The 21,924-nt window shown below is 37.0% G+C and overlaps 1 protein-coding gene across 1 annotated transcript in view; it reads left to right on the plus strand.

Moving 5' to 3' along the window:
- Positions 1-233: 233 nt before the first annotated feature.
- The window catches only part of LOC143671398 (ribosomal protein S6 kinase alpha-3-like), an 83,209-nt gene continuing 61,518 nt past the window's right edge, over positions 234-21,924 (plus strand). The window contains exon 1 of the mRNA XM_077146552.1: positions 234-612. The gene's annotated coding sequence lies outside the window, so the exon portion shown is untranslated. The remainder of the gene's footprint in view (positions 613-21,924) is intronic.

A 21,924-nucleotide genomic window follows, 5' to 3' on the forward strand; every position in this document is an offset into this window, starting at 1 on the left:
GTTTCTTCACATCCACCTCCGCCCCCTCTTTCTCACCCCCTCTTCGTTTACCCCAGGCGAGGAAATCACCACTGAGGTTCTTGTGACGCCTTGTGCCGCCGTCATAGTTTGTGTGTGGGGGGTGGGGTGGGGTTTGTTCCAGGCGCCGCACGGATACTGCCAGAGCTGGGAGGGGGAAGAGGCGAGTGGGCCTGAGGGGGTTAGTCACTTTTGAGCGGCAGCCGCGGTGACGGCAGCGGTGAGCACAAGTTAAGTGGCTCTAGGAGAGGCAGCACAGAGTTGTCCTCTATGGGGAGCTCCCAGCCTCGGAGGGATACTGCAGCTAAGGCAACGGTCGCTGAAGGTCGCTGAAGGCGGGGCTGGGGGTTGCGGAGGCGGCTGGGAGGCTCCGGAGACTGGATGCGTGCAAGCTAGAGCGGCCGGCAGCTCTTGTTCGGGTGCTCCTGAAAGAGAGATGCTACCGTTAGCAACTCAGGAGGAACCGTGGGACCAAGAAATGAAGGTGTTCCCTGCCGGCGGCGACGCGAGCACCCGAGGGGTTAGTGTGGTGGTTCAGCGGACTGGATCTAACCCCTCCTCCCCTCAGAATCCTGGCGGGGACCGAGAGAAAAGGTGCGTGGGCCTGGTAGGCTAGGTTCCCTAGCGATCCCCCTTCAGGGGGTCGGGCGGCGGAGCAAGCACGGCCCCAACTGCTCTTCAGCTCGTGAGCGGGCGGGGACAAGGTGGCGCACCTCAGACTGTGTAGTGAGTGCATCCAGGTCTTGTCCTCTAGCGGATCACTTTCCTTGCGGGTCACGCGGGAGTTGTGACTAAGTTTCTTCACTTTCCGACCTGAGGGACGCGCCGACTGCTGCGTCGGATTCCGTGTGCCCCTCTTTTTCTGCTGCGCCGGATTTGCTGGCTTGGAGCACTTTGGGTGAACAGCTACTGACTCCAGAGTGCTTTATTCTAACTCCTAGCTTAAGAACCCAGTACTACAAAAACACACCAAGTTGCAGAAGTAACTCTGGGGACATTTGCACGTAGGGATGACTGCTCCTTGGTGATTTAGCTTTCTTGTTTTGCTGTGGCTTGTTTGGTTCTTTGCCTTTGTAAAACCAAAGGCGAGATTTGTTGGAGGCCAGGTTTCTTTATCTACATTCATGTGAAGTTCTGCCTCCTCTTTGGTCCCCTCAATTCTATGGCCCCTTCCTGCCGCCTCTTCTTCTCCCTTTGCCAACCACTGCCCCACCCTGTTGGTCCATAAAAAAGAAGACGAAAAGTAAATCCCAGCCCTAATAAGAGGAACGGCTTGGCAAGGTTCATCCAAAATATTTTGGTTTCCTTCTCTTCGCGCTCGTCTCCCTTCTGAACTGTTCTGCTTGGGCTTTGGTCTTAGACGCGTACAGGTACTTTGTTTTTATTTATTTATTTATTTTTAGTTATATAAGTAGGCGGCATTTAAACACAAAAATGTGCCTTTTTGTGATAGAAAGTCGAATCCTTTTGTATAACGTAACTGACGGCATACTACTCCAGTAGAGGCCACCATACGCCTCCTAAAAATAGTTGATAAATGCCAAATTGATTAATAGGATATTTTGAGATAAGCACACAAATCCTTGACAGATCAAGATGCAGCTTTGTCTTTCAAGAACTTGTTTGGTTTTTTAAGCATGCTTTGGACTGCTGTATGTTTACTTCGTTATCTCTTACTTTTTTTTTCTTAATTCCAACTCAGCTAGGATTATGTGTACATGCTAAAATAACATTTAACAAAAAATGTAGCAGAAATAAATTCAGAAATAGCCTAAACTTGAACCTTCTGTACTTACTAGGATATATCTTATTTATTAGTGAACTAGGCAATTGTTAAATACTTTTTAAATATTCCACATTTGTAAGAACAGGATAAATGAAGAGGAGTTAATTTCTTCTTAGAATATGGATATGCTTCCTGCTTACACGGGGTTTGTGCAAGGTGACAGGAATTTTGTTTGTATGTATGAATGTATTATATTGACTAATAGTCACATTTAGTTTATAAAAATAGTTAAATGCTTTGATATAATGAAGGGATGGGGAGGTAGGGAGCCTTTCTAATGCATAATATTTTATTCTTTTGGTTAACTTATGAGTATAATATGTTTTTTATTTGTGATTACCTCATATGTTTTTTTTTTTAATTTGCAATATTTGTTTTAGGTATTGTACAGATGTAATAATTGGTCTCTCTATCTCAGCAATTTGGAAAAATACTCCAGTGGAAATAGTTAAGCCCTATAAAGTAAAAGGAGAGGTGAAGGTAATGTAGTGAAGATAGTATTTCTGCTTTTATCTTAAATGGTTATCCTGCAAGTGAGTTAATTTAAAATATTCTAGCCAAAAACTAAATGTTGAATTTTAACAAACCTGCTTAGTATTCAGAAGAGTTTTGCTTTAAGGGTGTTCTTTTGATTAGAAGGAAACAATTTCTACTTCTTATATATAGAATTTATACTTATTTTAATTACACATTTGTTAATGCTGGCCTTGGAAGTACTAACCTTTGAATTTGAGTTTTACAGTCCTCATTCGTGATAATTTTTAGAAGTAAAAATGTTTCCACTGTAAAATATATATTTTAAAAGGTGTTAGAATCTTTAAGAAAATATAGGAATTTGTTAATTTTAAAGTTTAAAGGAAATAATTTTTGTGTGTTTTGAATCTTGGTAAGATTAAAGATTATAGACAGAAATGAATATTTTGGAGCCTTTTTCAATATATTTTACCTATATTGTTCGTGTGGGAAGTTATTTTTTGTAATATAATTTTATTGGGATATATTCACATATCATATAATCCATTCAGAGGATACATCAGTGGCTCACAGTATCATCATGCAGTTGTGCATAAATCACCACAATCAATTGTAGAACATTTTCATTACTCAAAAAAAAAACTTAAAAAGAACACCCAAAACATCCCATCCACCTCATCCCCCCTTTTATTATGTTGTCTTTATTTTATTACTCACCTACTGTGTGGGATATTCTTAACCTTTGAATTATAATTCCAAAGTGTATAAATTGGTTGTTTGAGACTGTTAACATATTTTCCCATAGGAAAAAGTTTTTAAGGGTTGTTAAATTTTCAGATCAGTACACAATAGTGAGGTATAATGATGAAGAGTCTAACTGCTTTTTATAAAATTGTCCTATGAGAAAAAGTGTCCAAGGTTTCAATGAAGAACTAGCTTTTAGCTTGGTTCCAGTGGGAGGTGGAAAATGGGCCTGAATAAGAGAGACATAGGCTCTGATTTCTCTTGGGAAGAAATTTCCTGGAAGAGGGAAAAAGATAAGTAAGAGGCTTTGGTGATGGGACTTCTTGCAGGGGCTGTCTCAATTAGGTCTGTTGGGAATAGAGACATCAAAGGGCATCACTCCTCAGGCAGCTGCAATTTTAGCTCTTGCCTGGATTTTGTCAGGATCTGGGAAGAGATATTAGTTGAGGTTAGTTGGGTATTGGTCATTCCTGTGCAGGGGTCATAAATACTGCCTGTTTTAGTAAAATGAATTTTTCTGGAGTTAGTGCCATGTGCATTGCAATTTGTGCACTTAGTTGTAGGTTTGGTTGGTTTTAATGAGTGAATGTTTATATCCTAATGAAGGAATTGATTATAGAGTTTTCAAATTGTGTATTATTATATTATAAAAATGATGGTGCTTTTACATTCTTTGTTTAGCAGTGCTACCTTTGTTTAAAAAGTTGGGTTTGAGAGTAATAAATTCCCCTGATAAAAACAGTTTTGGATTAAAGCCACAGACCTTAAAAATTTAACCAGGATGGCAAATATATGGCAGATTGGGAAAAGTGCTATTTTAATTAATTTGCACGAGACCCTTATAACAAAAGAAAGAATGTGGGCTTTGGAGACAGGCAAATCTAGGTTCCAATCCCCCTACCACCTCACACTAACTTTGTGACCCAGTACAAGTTACCTAATCTCTCTGAACCTTCATCTGTAAATGGGAGAAAAACCATCTTCAAGAGTTGTTATGAAAAGAAAGTGCAGTAATCTATTTAATACACTTTACAGGGTGTTTTGCATATAGTAGGCCTCCAGTGCATAATAGTTCCATTTTATATCTGATTATTTCATTCAAGTGTAGGGGGCTCTTACTCCACACATGTCTGATCACAGGTAGGGTGACCAGTTTTATTTAAATTCAGGAATAAAATATGAGGTTATGTTTATGAACGCTTTGGGGGATGAGGCAATTTTATTTATTATTACTGTCAAATGAGGTATTTCATTTACATTTTATTTTGTTAGTTTTTTTTCTATCCTGAACTCTTATCATGGTAGGAGTTCCTTCAATTCATCAAATGTTTTTTGAGTACAACGCAGGGCAGTGCATAGTGCTATAATGTGAAAAGCCTAAAGATATACCACCCTGAGTTGCAATGCAGCTCCTGTGGGTTTACAGTTAGATGGGAAAGAGAGGCAAGTTCGGAAATTATAATTATATAAGGCACAGGACCACCAGCAACCAGGTTGTGTAGGGGTGATTTAGGAATGGGTCTGGTAAGATCTTGTGAAGGAGGTGGAATCTGAGCAGGGCATTAGAAAGTCGGTAATATTTTCACAGTTAGACATGAATGGAGCGTATTTCAAGTGATTGGGGGCACTATAACCAAAGGCATGAAGGTTTATGGGAGGAGGTACGAATCTGATATTGCTAGGGTATAAGGTCTTTAGAGTGGGATATAATGTGAGCTGAGGTAGGGAAATGTACTAAAGGTAGGCTAAACCTAGGTTGTATGGGACTTTTCCAGCCAGGTTAAAGACTCAATTTTATTCTGTAAATGGGAACCATCAAAGGTTTTTGAGGACGTGAATGACTTGATCGTGTCTGTGCTTTGTGAAATAATTGATGGCAGTGTGTTGGGTGGATTGGAGTGGAAGAAACACTGAAGGTGGGGAAGACTAGCTAGGAGTCTATTGCATTATTCATGGGAAGTAGTAATGACATTTTTGAAGTTAAGTACAGAAGGTTAAAAAGGAGGGGACTGATGTGAGAGACCTTGCAGAGGAATTGTTTGAATTTGGCAACTGATTTGATGTGGGAAAGTAAGAGGAGGAATATAAAAACAACTGAGATTAGGAATGTTGTAGTAGGAATCAGCTCAATTTAACAAATATTTAATTCATGTCTGTCAATATCAGGCTCTATGCTAGCCACTGAACGAATACAAAGAGCCATCTTTGCAGTTTAGGGATACAGAAAGTTAAAATGAACTTTCCCTTCCCTAATATTGTCTTGAACAAGAAAAAACAATTACAGATCTGTGGTCATGTTTGGCACGCTTACAATCCTCCCTACCAAATGTGGATGCATTTGTTATAGCTAAAGTCTTTCATGTTTTTATGTGGGGCTTATGCGTGTAATGCCTGTTTCTTCAATATTCATCTTGATAAGTAGCCCATGGGTCCAGAGGGCTGTTTAGAAAATAATGACTGGTGCTTCTTTCTGGAATGTGGAATAGACAACAGGAATATATGTATGTCGTGTATGCTTTCAGTAGGTTTGTTCGTAATAGGCAAGGGAGGTATTAGAAGAGTTCTAGCCCCTTCCCCATAGGGGTACATTCTTAGTTCCTCCAAGTCTCTTCCTTTAAACTGGTCTGGTCTGGAGATTTTAGGTCATTTCCTTCAGGACAGTCTCTATATTTTACCACTTTCATCAAGAAAGCTATTCATTACCTTAGTGTTCCATAATAAAGTCTAACAATGCTGCTGTTGTTTTTCTTGTGGCCGTGTTGTTGTTTCAATACCACTGCTCCTAGTTTCTCTCATCCATAATTTTGTGGAGGAAATGCAAGATTTTTTTCCTTTCTTGTAATTTCCCTGTTTTGATCGGTGCTGTTATTGTCTATAGCAGCAGCTTTGAAGATTCGATAAGCACTTGGAATGTTGAGGTAAGCCTTTTAGCACTTTGTTAGAATTTGTTATATAATGTTTGCCCATTTATGTTATTCCAAGGATTATTTACTGTTTTTGCTGATAGCTTTTCTTCTGTGTTATTTTGTTTTCTTTTTGTTTGTTTTTAGGTAGGAAAGGAGTTGGATGGGAGAGAGATTTAGAGCTAAACTTCATCTGGCTTTTGCAGATAATAGAGATGTTTTCTGGATTGCCCTGGAGGCATTCTATGTAACCTGACTACTGCTAGCTGTTAACCTGTTTCTGGATATCTGAAGAAAGTCCTGCTGTGTTTGTATTTTACTGTTATGCCTTGTTTCTTTTCACAAAGTTTTTGAGATGGTTTACAAGAAATACGATCCAATAACAAACAATTTTGATAATCAGGATAAGGGAAAACATAAGTTAGGAGATATTTGAAAAGTGGAGGGTGAACTAAAACACAGGTAACAGGCCTTAAGAGTCTACTACACATGTAGTTTAATTGTAAATTTGGCTTTGAGTTTCCTCTGGGCTGGTAGTTCGCAACTCTGGCTGTATATTAGAATTACCTGGGAGTATTAAAAAATTATTCATGCCATTGCCCGCCTCACAGAGATACAAATTTAATTGATCTGGAGGGGGCTTGGGCATCATTCCTCAGATGATTCTGATATATAGCTGTGACTCTAGGAAAATGTATAAAGAAAATAGTCATATAATTCTCATTATCCAACAAAAAATAAACGTATTTCCTATGACAGCAATTAGCTCTAACATAAATTTTCTGTGAATTGTGGTATTCTGTGTGTCTTATTTTGTTGTTTTAAGATATGACTGGGGCAGAGGGGATATTTGAGCTGTTACTGTATGCTCTTTCAGTTTAGTTTTGAGGACTTGCTTTTCTATAAGAATAAAAACAAAATTTAATGTCCTAGCTGATTTAATTTCTTTTATTAGAGAAGTTGTGGGTTTACAGACAATCATGCATAAAATACTGGATGCCCATATACTACCCCACACTGATACCTTGCATTGCTGGGTAATATTTATCACAATTGATGATAGCACCTTTTTTATAATTGTACTAATTTTTTTATAATTGTACCAGTTACCTTTCTTACCACTGATGGAAGGTTATTAAAATAGCACTATTAACTATCCTTCCTAGTTTACATCAGGTATATTTTCCCCATATATCATCCTATTATTAACTCCTTGTATTGGTGTATACATTTGTTATAATTCATGAAAGAACATTTTTACACTATTAACTAGAGTCTATCATCTACAGTAGGGTTCACTGTGTTATACAGGCTTATGTTTTATATTTTAATTTTTAATCTAATAACATATACAACCTGAAGTTTCCCCTTTTGACCACTTTCACCTATATAATTCTGTGCTATTAATTCCACTCACAATATTGTGCTACCGTCACCTCCATTCTTTTCTAAACCTTCACAATTAACCTAAATAGAAATTCTGTAGAAACTAAGTATCCACTCCCCATTCTGTAACCCCAATCTATCCCCTCAGTTTTTGAACAATATTTTTCAGGTAAATAGCTTTAAAATGGTTGATCAGCCAATGGAAGAGAAGGAAGCAAATTCTTGCCATGGTAAGTACTTTTGTTAACTTATTAAACATCATTTTTAGCATATAAGGAAGGAGATAATGAGAAGTAGGCAAATCTTGTGTCAGTTAAAGTTATTCAGGTAAGTTGTTAGTAGAAAAAGCCAATTATTAATAAATTAGCCAATTATTAATGAATAAATAAATCAAAATATAGAAAATACTTTCCTCTTAGAAATTCCTGTGCATTAAGTTCCTTGTTAACAACTTTATTATTAATGCATATTTTACATACCACAGAATTCACCTATTTTAATTGTAATGGGGTGAAATTTTTATTTGTTCATATATAATAAGTAATTTGATTACTTATATACAGAATCCTTTGAATTAAACTATATATGATTGTCTGCAGCTTCAAGGGAGATCTCACTTGGAAGTATTTAACCACATGGACAACCTAAGTTCATTTAAAATCCATTTCTTAGCTTTCAGAAAAGATTACATGTAAATTATTACAGAAATTTCTGTTCCAGTTTTAAGGCTAGCATAAGTATTAGGGGAGGCCATTCTTTGCAAGGCCTATATATGAGCCTCTCATTTCACAAGATCTAGTTTTATGGAAGAAGGTCTTAAGATTTTAGAAAGCATCAACAAAAGTTGGCATAATAACATAAATAACATTTATATTATTTTATGACTGACAGTTCTTTAGTTAATTTTTCATAGATTTATTTTTTAAGCTGGAAGGAGCCTCATTATATTTTATAATACTTTAATTGTATATATTAGCCTACAGAGATCTAAAGAGATTATTATTTACATTGGGTCATAAAACTGCATGTATCTGGTTCCTAAGTGGATTTAAGTTGGATTTTGCCCAAGCCTCTTATTTGAAACAGTTTATTTTAAAAAGCAAGTATCTCTTCCAGTAGTGACTGGGTAACAGATTGTACTCCAGTTCTGTTAATAGGATAAGAGAGAAAATGCTGTCATTTCAGCTTTATGAGTTTACTTCATATGAATAACTATATATTGCAATTTTTGAGTATAGTTAAATGTAAACTAGCCAAATCATCTATGCATTCATTACAGATGACATGGATTAAAAGGCACAGTAATATTTATGTTAGTAGTTTATAAGCAATAAGGAATGTAACAAAATACAAAAGACAGCAAGGAAGGGTGCTTTATTATATTTTAGAAGTAATAAGTTAATAGGGAATACCTTGCCCTACGCGACAGGAAGAAGAAAACGTGTATGTGTCTGTGTGTGTTTGTGTATGTAGCCAACATAAACATACTGTGTTAGATTCAGTTGTCAGCTTGGCCAGGTGAGCATACCTAGTCTTGTTGCTGTGGACATAAGCCAACGGTACGTGAACCTCATCTGTTGCCAATTACATCTGCAGTCAGCTAGGAGGCGTGTCTGCTGCAGTGAGTGATGTTTGACTTAATTGGCTGGTGCTTAAATGAGAGATTGCAATGTAGCACTGCTAAGCAGCTCAGCGTTCCTCATCTCAGCACCAGCAGCTCAGCCCAGGCCTTTGGAGATGCAGAAAGAAGTCACCCCGGGGAAGGTTGTGGGAACCCAGGGGCCTGGAGAGAAGACCAGCAGAGACCATCCTGTGCCTTCCACATAAGAAAGAACCTCAGTGGAAAGTTAGAGGCCTTTCCTCTGAAGAACCAACAAAATAAATCCCCTTTTATTAAAAGCCAATCCGTCTCTGGTGTGTTGCATTCCGGCAGCTAGCAAACTAGAACACATACAAACATATACATGGAGTGATTGTCCAAGAATTTACCTGTGTATTTTAAAAAAATGAGTAAAGAAGCATAGCTTTCAATGGAATGACAGTGAAAATACACAGTGCTAGATGCTAATATGATTTATGTTATGCAGTCAGCTCCATTTGGCTAGCAGGAGTAAAATGGTTGGAGAAGAATGGGCCTAGAATCACTCCCAGGAATTTGATTTATTTTGGGGTCTTAGTTATCTGGACTCAAAACATTGAACTTTTAGTATATGATGGTACTCATTTTGTGTCAATAAAACTATGTGGATGAGGTGACATGATCAACATATCAATGTAAGACATCACCTGAAAAAGTGTCACCTCAGAGTCAGCTAATAAAAGGACAAATCCCCCTTTTACTTGGATCTCTGGAGTACAGTATAGACTGGAGAAGGACTCCACAAATGCTGAATCAAAGAAAAAGAACAGTAAAACCATGAAAATACAGGAGATGTATTTCCCAGACCTACCATTCTGTGTCCCTCCTGTCATGAATGAAGAACATATAGCCACTGACTGTAGCGAGTTAGAACCCCACGGTATCCAGGCACAGAGACTCAAATCCACAGACACCCATCGTGGAGCACAAGCAGCTGAAGAGTTCCAGAAATAAAAGTGCCCCAGAGAGAAAAAAAAGACTCAATGGCTGAACTGTTTCCAGAAAATGCACTTAATTGAGTATCTCATTGCTAGACCACTTATATGAAAATGGACCTTTCTGAGCTGAAGCCATCTAGCTCCCCAGGGCAGGATACACTAAAGGGGAAGAAATTGGATGCAGAAAAGTTTCGAAAAAGGCAATAATACAGGAGAACCCAGAACCTAAAAGTATAATGAAAAGGGGCTCTGAGTGAAGGAGATAATTTAAACAAATCATAGGAGCTGGGGAAAAAATTCTGTAAAAAAACCAAATGGAACAGATTGATTCCCAGGAAGGAACAGAGGAAAGGAAGCTTTCTCCTGGAGGAAAAACAATTGGACAAAAAGGGCAATCTAAAACATTGTATCACATATTCAGGGCATGAATCAAGAGCTGAGAAAATCTGAACATTTAAACACAGGCTTCCCTACAGCTTTAGAATAAGTTGGACCAAATGTCAAAGAACAGCTTTAAAACAAAGCCAATTAACAATAAAACATTAACAAGGAGAAGAAACCAACCTTGAGTTCACTCATCAAGATAATCAAATGTCCAGACATCAGCAAAAAATTACACACCATAATATGAACAGGAAGCATGGCTCAGTCAAGTAAACAAATTAAAACTCCAGAAAAGACACAGAATTTGGAAAACGTAATCAAAGAAGTTCAAACAAATCTATATCAATTCAAGGAGGTGGAGGAAAATATGGATAAAAAGCGAGAGGATATTAAAAAGAAAATGTGAGCACTTAAGAAGTACTTGAAAGTATAAAAAGAAACATAATGGCGTTGCAAGGGTAGTTCAGTGGTAGAGTTCTCGCCTACCATGTAGGAGATCTGGGTTCGATTCCCAGGCCATGCACCTCTAAAAAGAATAATAAATAAAAAACATAAATTATGGGGATTTAAGGCACAATAATAGACATTAAAAATATACTAGAGGCTTACAACAGCAGATTTGAACAGGCAGAAGAATCTGTGAAGTCGAAGACGACAGTTGAAGTCATACAGTCAGAAGAACAGAAAAAAATGAGCGCTTCTCAGGGACTTCAGTGACAGCCTGAAGCATGTAAACATATGTATCATAAGTGTGCCTGAAGGAAAAAAGAATGGAAAGGGGGCAGAAAGACTATTTGAGGAAATAATGGCAGAAAATGTCCCAACTCTTATATGAAAGGCATAAATATACATGCCCAAGAAGTACAATATACTCCAAACAGAATAAATCTTAACAGACCTACTCCAAAACATATACTAATCAGAATGCCAAATGCCAAAGATAGAGGCTTTTGAGAGCAGCAAGAGAAAAGTGATTTGTCAAACATAAGGGATCCTCAATAAAAGTAAGTGTTGATTTCTTATCAGCAACCATGGAAGCAAGAAGGCAATGCTATGATATATTTAAGGTACTGAAAGAGAAAACTGCCAGCCAAAAAATTCATTATCTGGCAGACTGTCCTTCAACAATGAGGGAGAGTTTAAAATATTCAGATAAACAGAAACTGAGAGAGTTTGCCAATAAAAGACATGCAGTACAAGAATTACTAAATGGAATTCTATAGGTTGAAAGGAAAAGACAGGAGAGGATCCAGGGCTTGGAGTCATGTGAGGAAGTGAAGATCTTCAGTTAAGATAACTAAAAAGGTAAATAGAAAGCCCAATAATACTGTATCTTCAATAGATAACTCCACTCTAATGTGTATAAGAGTTAGAATACACTTGAACAGGAAAAATGCATATTTCCTAATAATGGGCATGAAAAATATAAAATGTTAATGTACGACAACAACAATATAGAGAGGGTAAACAGAGGGATATGGGAACAGAGAGCATGGACTCTATTGAAATTAAGTTGTTATCTTTTCAAACTGGTTCGTTATAGATGTTAATTGTATATTGTAAACCCCAGTGTACCCACAAAGAAAGTATTTTTTTCTTTCTTAGATAATTTGTGTATTTCTATAACAATCATGCATAACATACAGGATTTCCATATACTACCCTATTGCTAACACCTTACATTAGTGTGAAACATTTGTTATAATTGATGATAGCAATTTTTATAATTGTGCTATAAATTATAGTCCATCATTTAACTTGCTATTCACTATTTGTGTAATTGTTTCCATGAATTGCTTTTTAAATTTTTATTCTGTTACTGTATATAGAATCTGACATTTCCCCTTTCAATCATATTCAGATGTACATTTCTGTGCTATTAACATTCACAATTTTTTAAAATTTCCTCTTCAAATTGCTCATTACTAGTATATACAAACACTACTGATTTTTGCATGGTGATCTTGTACCCTGCCACTTTGCTGATTAGTTTATTAGCTCTAGTAGCTTTTTTGTGTTTTGGGGACTTTTTACAAATAGGATGATGTAATCTTTATATAAAGAAAGTTTTACTTCTTCCCTTCCAATTTGGACACGTTTTATTTTTTTTTCCTGCCTATTTGCTCTGGTTAGAACTCCCAGTGCAGTGTTGAGTAACAGTGGTGACAGTGGGCATCTTTGTCTTGTTCCAGAATTTAGAAGTCTCTTACAGTGTTCAAAAATATCAGCACTTCAGAATAGAATGTTTTAACATCTGCACATCACCAAGGTTGCCCTCAAGGATTTTTAAATGATGCCTCTCCATGCTGAATAAAGTGGTAACTTGTACTTTGTATTTCAGACTGTCCTATACAGCCACCTATTGGTACAACACTAGCTGAATTCTCACAAGCCACTGTTCACTCATGCTTGACTGTGATTATCATGTCAATATTTTGTGTTCTGATATGCAGATATGCATATATGCAAGCTGCATAATACTTTCTTCTCCATGGAATACTGGCTTATCTTCAATATTCTGGGAAATGTTTAATGGAACCAGAATTAAATTTTCACCAGATGAGTGCAATCACAATTATTTTACCTTAAATATAAAAGTCATTTTTCAGTGTTACTTTCTGTCTTGCATATATAGGCTGAATGTTTTTTGCTTTTTTGTGGGGAGGTGGCGACTTTTAAAATTTAAACAGTTTTATTCACACGCCATGCCATCCATCTTAAGTGTATGATCAATGGCTCTTGGTATAATTACATAGTTATGCATTCATCACCACAATATGAGAAAATTCTCATTTCTTTTGAAAAAATGCCATATCCTTTATATACCCTGTTATTGATATTTAGCTTTGGTATAGTGCCTTTGTTACAATTAATGAAAGACTTTTATAATGTTACTGTTAACTATAGACATTACTTTGCATGAATTGTATTTTCCAACATACCTCCCTATTATTAATACCTTGTAATTATGAAGTACGTTTATTCAAGCTTGTGTAAGAACTTTCTTATATTTGTACAATTAACCCCTGTCATCATCCACTCTAGGTTTTGCTAAGCTATATAGTTCAAGTTTATATCATCTAGGTTTCTTCCTAGTGACATACATGACCCTTTTTTAACCTTATTCACTCTCAGCTTTGTTACTTACACTTACAATATTGTGCTACCATCACACAATATTGTGCTACCAGTTTCCAAACCTTTACAATCAACCTTATTAAACATTCTATACTCCGTAATCATCAGTTGCCCAATCTCTATCCTCTTTCTATCTTCTGATTACCTATGCTCTCATATTTAGTTCTCTGAGTTTGCTCGTTATAGTTAGTTCATATTAGTGAGATCATAAACAGTTGCCTTTTATTTCTGGCCTGTTTTGTACCACATAATGTCTTCAAGGTTCATCCACATTGTTGCATATATCATGACTTCATTTCTTCATCTAGCTGCACAATATTATGCATTACGGTTCGCCCATACACTCATCAGTTGATGGGCCCTTGGGCTAACTCCTTCCATTGGCAGTCATGAATAATGCTTCCATAAACATCAGAGTGTAGCCTGCACTCTTTTAGTTCTTCCAGATATATACCTAAAATGGGATTGCCAGATTATATTGCTGTTTTATACTTAGCTTTCTGAGGAGCCACAAAGATGCCTTCCAGAGAAGCTGCACCATTCTACATTCCCACCAACAGTGAATAAGTGTACCTATTTCTCAACATCCTCTCCAGCACTTGCAATTTTGTGTATGTATGTGTGTGTGTGTCTGTGTGTGTACTTTAGCAATTCTAGTCAAATACCATGCAATCCATCCTAAGTATACATTCAGTGGCTCTGGGCTTAATGACATATTTATGCTTTCACCACCACAATCAATATATGACCATTCCCATTTCTTCCAAAAAGAAAATCCTATACACTTGTCTTCTATTATTGACATTTAGCTTTGGTATAGTGCCTTTGTACAATTAGTAAAATAAATTTTACAATGTTACTGTTAACTATAGACCTTAGTTTGCATTAATTGTGTTTTTTCTCAAATACCATCTTATTGTTAACAAGTGTACAGCACAGGTGTTAATAGCAGAATTGGTAATAATTCTTCTTGGAATGATTGGGGGAATTCATCTGTGAAGCCATTGGGTCATGAGCTTTTACTAGTTGAGAGACTTTGTTTACTGATTTTATCACTTTGCTTGTAATTAGTCTGCTGAGGTCTTCTATTTCTCTCAATCCAGTGTAGGTTGTTCATGTGTTTCTAGGAATTTGTACATTTTATCTAGGTTTTATCAATTGTTGGCATACTGTTCATAGTATTCTCTTATGATCTTTTTATTTCTGTGGGGTCAGTAGTAATGCCTCTATCTCCTTTCTGATTTTATTTAATTGTGTCTTCTCTCTTTTTTTGTTGTTAGTCTAGTTAAGAGTTTGTAAATTTTATTACTCTTTTCAAAGAATCAGCTTTTGGTTATATTAAGTCTGTGTAATTTTTTATTCTTAATTTCATTTATTTCTACTCTAGTCTTTGTTGTTTCTTTCCTTCTGCTTTGTTTGGGATTACTTTTCTAGTTCATCCAGGTGTGGGGTTAGGTGAATGTTGTTCTTTCTTGATTTTAGTTCTTTCTTTTTTTAAGGCAGCTTTATTGAGATATATTCACATACCATATGATCCATCCAAAGTTTACATCCCATGGCTTGGAACACATTCACGAGTTGTATATTCATCACCACAATCAATATTCAAACATTTTCATTGCTCCAAAAAGAAAAAAAACCTTATTTCTCTTTTGCTGCCTTATCATTGACACTTAGCATTGGTGGAGTACATTTGTCACAATCATTGAAAGTATATTAAAATATTACTGTTAACTGTAGTCCATAGTTTGCCTTAGGTATATTTTTTCTCATATACTACCCTATTGTTAACACCTTGTAATAATGATGTACATTTGTTCTAGTTCATGAGAGACCAGTTTTATATTTGTACCATTAACCACAGTTATAGTCCACTACAAGGTTCACTGTTATACAATCTTGCATTTGATCCTTTAGCTTTCCTTCTAGTGACATACATGACCCTAAATTCCTTGTTCCAGTACAATCACAGTTGTAATTCAATGTCGTTAACTACTCTCTCAATAATGTGCTGCCATCACCTCTGCCCATCCCAAAACATTTAAAATGCACAAATTTTAAGTGTCAGATCCTCATTCTCTACCCTTATCTATCTCCTGGTATCTATATTCTAGATTTTCACTCTGAGTTTCCTTATTAGATCATATCAGTGAGATCATACAATATTTGTCCTTTTGTGTCTGGCATGTTTGACTGAACATAAGGTCCTCTAGGTTTATCCATGTGCTTACACGCATCAGGACCTCATACCTTCTTGCAGCTGAGTAATATTCCACTGTGTATGTGTATACCACATTTTCTTTGTCCATTCAGCAGTTGATGGACACTTGGGTTGCTTCCATCTTTCAGCAGTTGTGAATAATGCTGCTATGAACATTAGTGTAAAAATGTCTATTAGCATCCCTGCTGTTCTAGTTTGCTTGCTGCTGGAATGCAACATAGCGGAAACAGAATGGCTTTTAAAAAGAGGAATTTAATAAGTTGCTAGTTTACAGTTCTAAGGCCGAGAAAATGTCCAATTAAAACAAGTCTATAGAAATGTCCAATCAAAGGCATCCAGGGAAAGATACCTTGGTTCAAGAAGGCCGATGATATTCAGGGTTTCTCTCTCATCTGGAAAGGCACATGGCAAACACAGTCACAGTTTCTCTCTCGGCTGGAAGGGCATGTGGCGAGCAGGACATCATCTGCTACTTTCTCTCCTGGCTTCCTATTTCATGAAAATGCCCCGGGAGGCATTTTCCTTCTTTATCTCCAAAGGTCACTGGCTTGTGGGCTCTCTGCTCTCATGGTTATGTCATTCTTCTCTACTCTCTCTGAATCTCCATTCTCCAAAATTTCTCCTCTTTTATAGGACTCTAATAAACCAATCAAGACCCACCCAAATGGGTGGAGACATGTAGTCACCTAATCCAATTTAACAAGCACTCTTGACTAAATCACATCATCCAGGGAGATGATCTGATTACAGTTTCAAACATACAGTATTGAATAGGGATTATTCTACCTTTATGAAATGGGATTTTGATTAAAACATGGCTTTTCTAAGGGGCATACATCCTTTTAAACCAGCACACCTGCTTACACTTCTAGTATATACCTAGTAATGGGATTGCCAGATCATATGGCAATTCAATACTTAGCTTCCTGAGGAAACGCTAAACTGTTTTCTACAATGGTTGCACCATTTTGCATTCCCACCAGTAATGAATGCATGTTCCTATTTATCAGCATCCTCTCCAAGACTTACAGTTTTCTGTTTGTTTTAACAGTGACCATTCTAGTAGCTGTGAAATGATATCTCATTGTGGTTTTGATTTGCAGTTCCCTAATAGCAAGTGATGTTGACTCTTTCTGTGCGTTGTAGCCATTTGTATTTCCTCTTTGGCAATGTCTAGTCAAATCTTTTACCCATTTTTAAATTGTGTTGTCTTTTTTATTGTTTAATTGTAGGATTTTTAAATATATTCTGGATACTAAACCTTTATTGCATATGCCATTTTCTCTCACTGTATGGGCTGCCTTTTTTTTTATAAAAACGCAATTTTATTGAGATGTATTCACACACCATACAAACCATTTGAATTATATAATCACTGACTCCCAGTGTCTTCAAATATTTGTGTATACATCCCCATGTTCAATTTTAGGACATGTTCATTACTTCAAAAAAGAAATAAATATACAAAAGAAAACCTAAATTCTCCCATAGCCCTTATCCTGGCGTTTTATTGACCCATAATCTGCAATGAATACATTTCCCCCCTACAAAAAATCCCTTTATTACTAACTCCTTTTATAGTATTGTGCATTTATCTAGTTCATGATAGAACTTTTAAATATTTGTATAGTTAATCACAGACATTGTCTACTAGAAGATTCATGTATCATATATTCCCATGTTTTAACCTCCAACTTTCCTTCTGGTGACATACATGACTCTAAACTTCTCCTTTCCACCACATTCATATATGATTCAGCACTGTTAATTATTCTTACAATAACCTGCTACTGTTACCTCTATTTCCAAATGTTCATGTTCAATCTAGTTAAACATTTACACAAATTAAGCAGCTGCTTCCCATTCATTAGCCTCATTCTGTATTTCAGTAACCTATATTCTGTTTTTATAATCTATGAGTTACAAACATAATTAGTTCATATCAGTGAGATCATGTAGTATTTGTCCTTTTGTGTCTGGCTTATATTACTTAAAATAATTTTGTCAAGTTTCATCCATGTTGCATGCTTCAGAACTTCATTCTTTCTGACTGGTGGATAATATTCCATTGTATGTATATACCACATTAGTTTATTCTTTCATCAGTTTTTGTTTCCATCTTTTGATAATTGTGGTTTTGTTTTACATTTCCCTAATTGCTAGTGAAGCTGAGAGCATCTTTTCCTGTGCTTTTCAGCCATATGTATTTACTCTTTGGAAAAATGTCTATTCATGTCTTTTATTGCTGTGTTGTAGGATTTCTTTATATATTCTGAATATCAAACCTTATCAAATATGTTCGTTCCAAATATTTTCTCCCGTTATGTTGGTTGCTTTTTCACTCTTGAGAAAGTCCTTTGAAAATTGAAGTATTTGATTTTGAGAGGTTTTCATTTATTTTTTTCTTTCATTGCTTGTGCTTTGGGTGTAAACCCTAAGAAACTACCACCTATCACTAGATCTTAAATGTGTTTCCCTACATTTTCTACTAGGAGTCATGGTATTGATTCTTGTATTTAGATCTTTGACCTATTTTGAGTTATTGTGTTTGTATATGGTGTGATTTAGTATCCTCTTTTATCTTTTTGTTTGTATATGTTTCTCCCAACACTATTTATTAAAGATACTTTTCTGTTCCATTTGAGTGGACTTGGTAGCCTTGACAAAAATCGATTAACCATAGATATGAGGGTTTATTTCTGAACTCTTGATTCAATTCCATTGATCTGTATATCTGTCTTTAAGCCAGTACCATGCTGATTTGAAGAAATGGAGACATTCCATGTTCATGGATTGGAAGGCTGAATGTCATTAAGATGTCAGTTCTATCCAAATTGATCTCTAGATTGAATGTAATCCCAATCACAATTCCAACAGACTACATAGCCTGTTGTTCTGGTTTGCTAGCTGCTGGAATGCACCACACTAGAGACAGATTGGCTTTCAATAAAAGGTGATTTATTTAGTTAACATATAGTTCTTCAGAGGAAAAGGCAGCTAACTTTTGACTGAGGTTCTTTCTTATGTGGGAAGGCACAAGGCGATCTCTGTTGGCCTTATCTCCAGGCCTCTGGGTTCCATCATCTTTCCCCAGGATGATTCCTTTCTACATCTCCAAAGGCCTGGACTGAGCTGCGAGTGCTGAGATGAGGTATTCTGAGCTGCCTGGGCTGTGCTACATTGAGCTCTCTCATTTAAGCACCAGCCAATTAAATCAAACATCATTCGTTATGGCAGGCAAGCCTCTTAGCCGACTGCAGATGTAATGAGCAATAGATGAGGTTCACATACCATTGGCTCATGTCCACAGCAGCAGAACTAGGTACCTTCACCTGGCCAAGTTGACAACTGAATCTAACTACCACACCTGTCTTTTCACTTTCTTAACAAATTCCTTTGAAGCACATAAGTATATAATTTTGAGCAGATCCCGTTTGTCTGTTTTGTTTCAGTGGTTGCTTGTGCTTTGGGTATAGTGTTTAAGAAACCATTGTCTGCCACAGGATCCTGAAGATGTTTCTGTACATTTTCTTCTAAGATTCTTATATTTCTGACTCATCTATTAAGATCTTTGATTCATTTCTGTTAACTTTTGTGTAATGTGTGAGATAGGGATCCTCTTTCATTCTTTTGGATATGGCTATACAATTCTGCCAGCCCTATTTGTTGAAGAGACTGTTGTGTCCCAGTTGAGTGGACTTGATAGCTTTGTCAAAAATTAATTGAGAAGACTTCTGGGAGGATGACCATATAAGGACAGATAGAACTCACTTCTCTACAATAAAACAACTGGAGAACCGGCAGAAACTGACCAAAGGCTGCAGTTCTGGCATTTCCATTACCAGAGAAGAAACACTGCAATATTTAAGGAAGAGTTGGATGAAAACCAGAGAAAGTACAACTGAGAAATGGGTGAGTGTACTTGGTTGTGGCCACCCTTGAGCCTCTTGTCTGTGCACTAGCCAGTTCTAGCAACCAAAAAGTGGTGCACTCCTACTTTGACTGCCAGTGGGATGAGTCAGCCCTCTCAGTCCTGTAGCCTAGAGTTTCCACATGGGAACCCAGGAACCATCAGACCCATTTTATCCACATACAGAGACCCTTGTGGGGTGCCCAGTTCTACCCTCCATCCCTGAGGCTGGCTGCTGTAGGTTCCTGGATTTTGGGGAGATTGGAAAGCACTTGCCTTGGGAGGAGAGGGGGATGTAGTGTAGTACTGATCTGATGGTTGACCAGCAGGGGAGACCCTGTTAGTTCCACAACCAGGATCCTTTCTGCATAGTGGACCAGAGTACTCATGGCTTAGGTGTATACATGAATAGAGAGACAGGGTCACACAGTTTTTATGTAAGAGTGCAGCACACTCCTGGGCTGGCTGCTGGCTAGTGAAGGTGATCCTCTCTGTCCCACAGCCTGGAGTTTTCCTACACAGGAGTCTGGGAAACACCAGATTCATTGTACATAGAAATGCAATCTTCTCTATGGTACAAAGTGTACATGTCCCACCCCTGGAGCCAGTGGCTTCTAGAGCACCCAGACTTGGGATAGACAGGGAGGCTGTCCCTTCAGGAAAAGAGGGAGAAATAGATTAGTCCTGAGCTAATAGTTGTCTGGAGAGGGCGACCCTCTGGAGTCTGACCTTAACCGTATGTTTACCTGGTCTGAATCCTGCAGTCTACTGGGAATTTCTGACAAAACAGCAAAGGAGACCTTCAAATAAACCCAAGCAACAACAAAATCTTACACAGGTGAGGAGACCCAACATTTAAAATAATCTTATCTGGATAATCAGATGCCAAGAAACACGCATGTATCATAAGGCACATGAGGAAGCAAGAAGATATGGCCAAGCCAAATGATCAAATTAAAAAGTTGGAGCAGAAACAGAATTTGGAACAACTAATCAAAGATATTTAAAGAAATCTCTGAAACAACTTCAATGAATTGGCCAAAGAAATAAAGGATATTAAGAATACAATAAAAGAACATAAAGGAGAATTTGAAAGAATAAATAGGAAAATAGCACAACTTACAGAAATGAAAGAGACTATAGATCAAATTAAAAATATACTAGAAAAGGTGTCTGAACATTCTAATCCCCCTCCCCAATATACTAGAGACACAGAACAGCAGATTTGTGGGGGCAGAAGAAAGAATAAGCAAACCAGAGAACAGAGCAACTGATTTCAAAGGCAGAAGGAGCAAATGGAGAAAAAATGGAAAAAAACTTGAGTTGGATATCAGGGAAATGATTGACAACATGAGGCATACAAATATATGAATCATAGGTGTCCCAGAAGGAGAAGAGAAGAGTAAAGGGCTAGGAAGATTATTTCAGGAGGTAATTGCAGAAAATTTCCCAACCCTTATAAAAGACATAAATATGCAATCAGAGAAACCCAGTGAATTCCAAACGGAATAAATCCAAATAGACCCACTCCAAGATACAGACTAATTAGATTGTCAAATGCCGAAGAGATGGAGAGAACCCTAAAGCAGCAAGAGAAAAGCTATTTACCACACAAAATAGAAGCAACATATGACAAAGCCGTGATTTCTCACCAGGCACCATGGAGATGAGAAGCAATTGTATGATACATTTAAGATTCTGAAAGAGAAAAATTGCCAGCTCCAAATTCTTTATCCAGCAAATCTGTCTTTCAAAAATGAGGGAGAGTTTAAAATTTTCACAGATAAACACAGTAAGATTGCTCCCTTCAGTTTTGCCATTGATTGCCTTATGTACTTTGGAGTACCTTGATTAGGTGCATAAACAGTCATGATTGTTATTTCTTCTTGGTGATTTCTCCCCTTTATTCATATTTAGTTTTTCTTTGCCTTATAACATCTTTGCATTTGAAATCTGTTTTATCTGATATTAGAATGGCTACCTCTGCATTTTTGGTTATTGCTTGTGTGGAATATCTTTTTTCTCCATTCACATTCAACCTACTTGTATCTTTGGGTCTAAAAAGAGTCTTTTGGAAAGTGCATATAGATCAATTGTACATTTTTATTCATTCTGACAATCTGTGTCTTTGGTGAGTTCAAATGAGAGAGAAACCCTGAACTTAATTGGCCTTCTTGAACCAAGGTATCTTTCCCTGGATGTCTTAGATCAGACATTTCTATAGACTTGCATTAACTGGACATTTCCATGGCCTAAAAACTGTTAACTTGCAACTTATTAAATTCCTCTTTTTAAAAGCCATTCTGTTTCTGGTATATTGCATTCCAGCAGCTAGCAAACTAGAATATACATGCTTTTGAGCAATTAGTGGGTGAAAGGAGAA

The sequence above is a fragment of the Tamandua tetradactyla genome, chromosome X (assembly GCF_023851605.1).
Source record: "Tamandua tetradactyla isolate mTamTet1 chromosome X, mTamTet1.pri, whole genome shotgun sequence".
In the NCBI taxonomy this organism is placed as follows: Eukaryota; Metazoa; Chordata; class Mammalia; order Pilosa; family Myrmecophagidae; genus Tamandua; species Tamandua tetradactyla.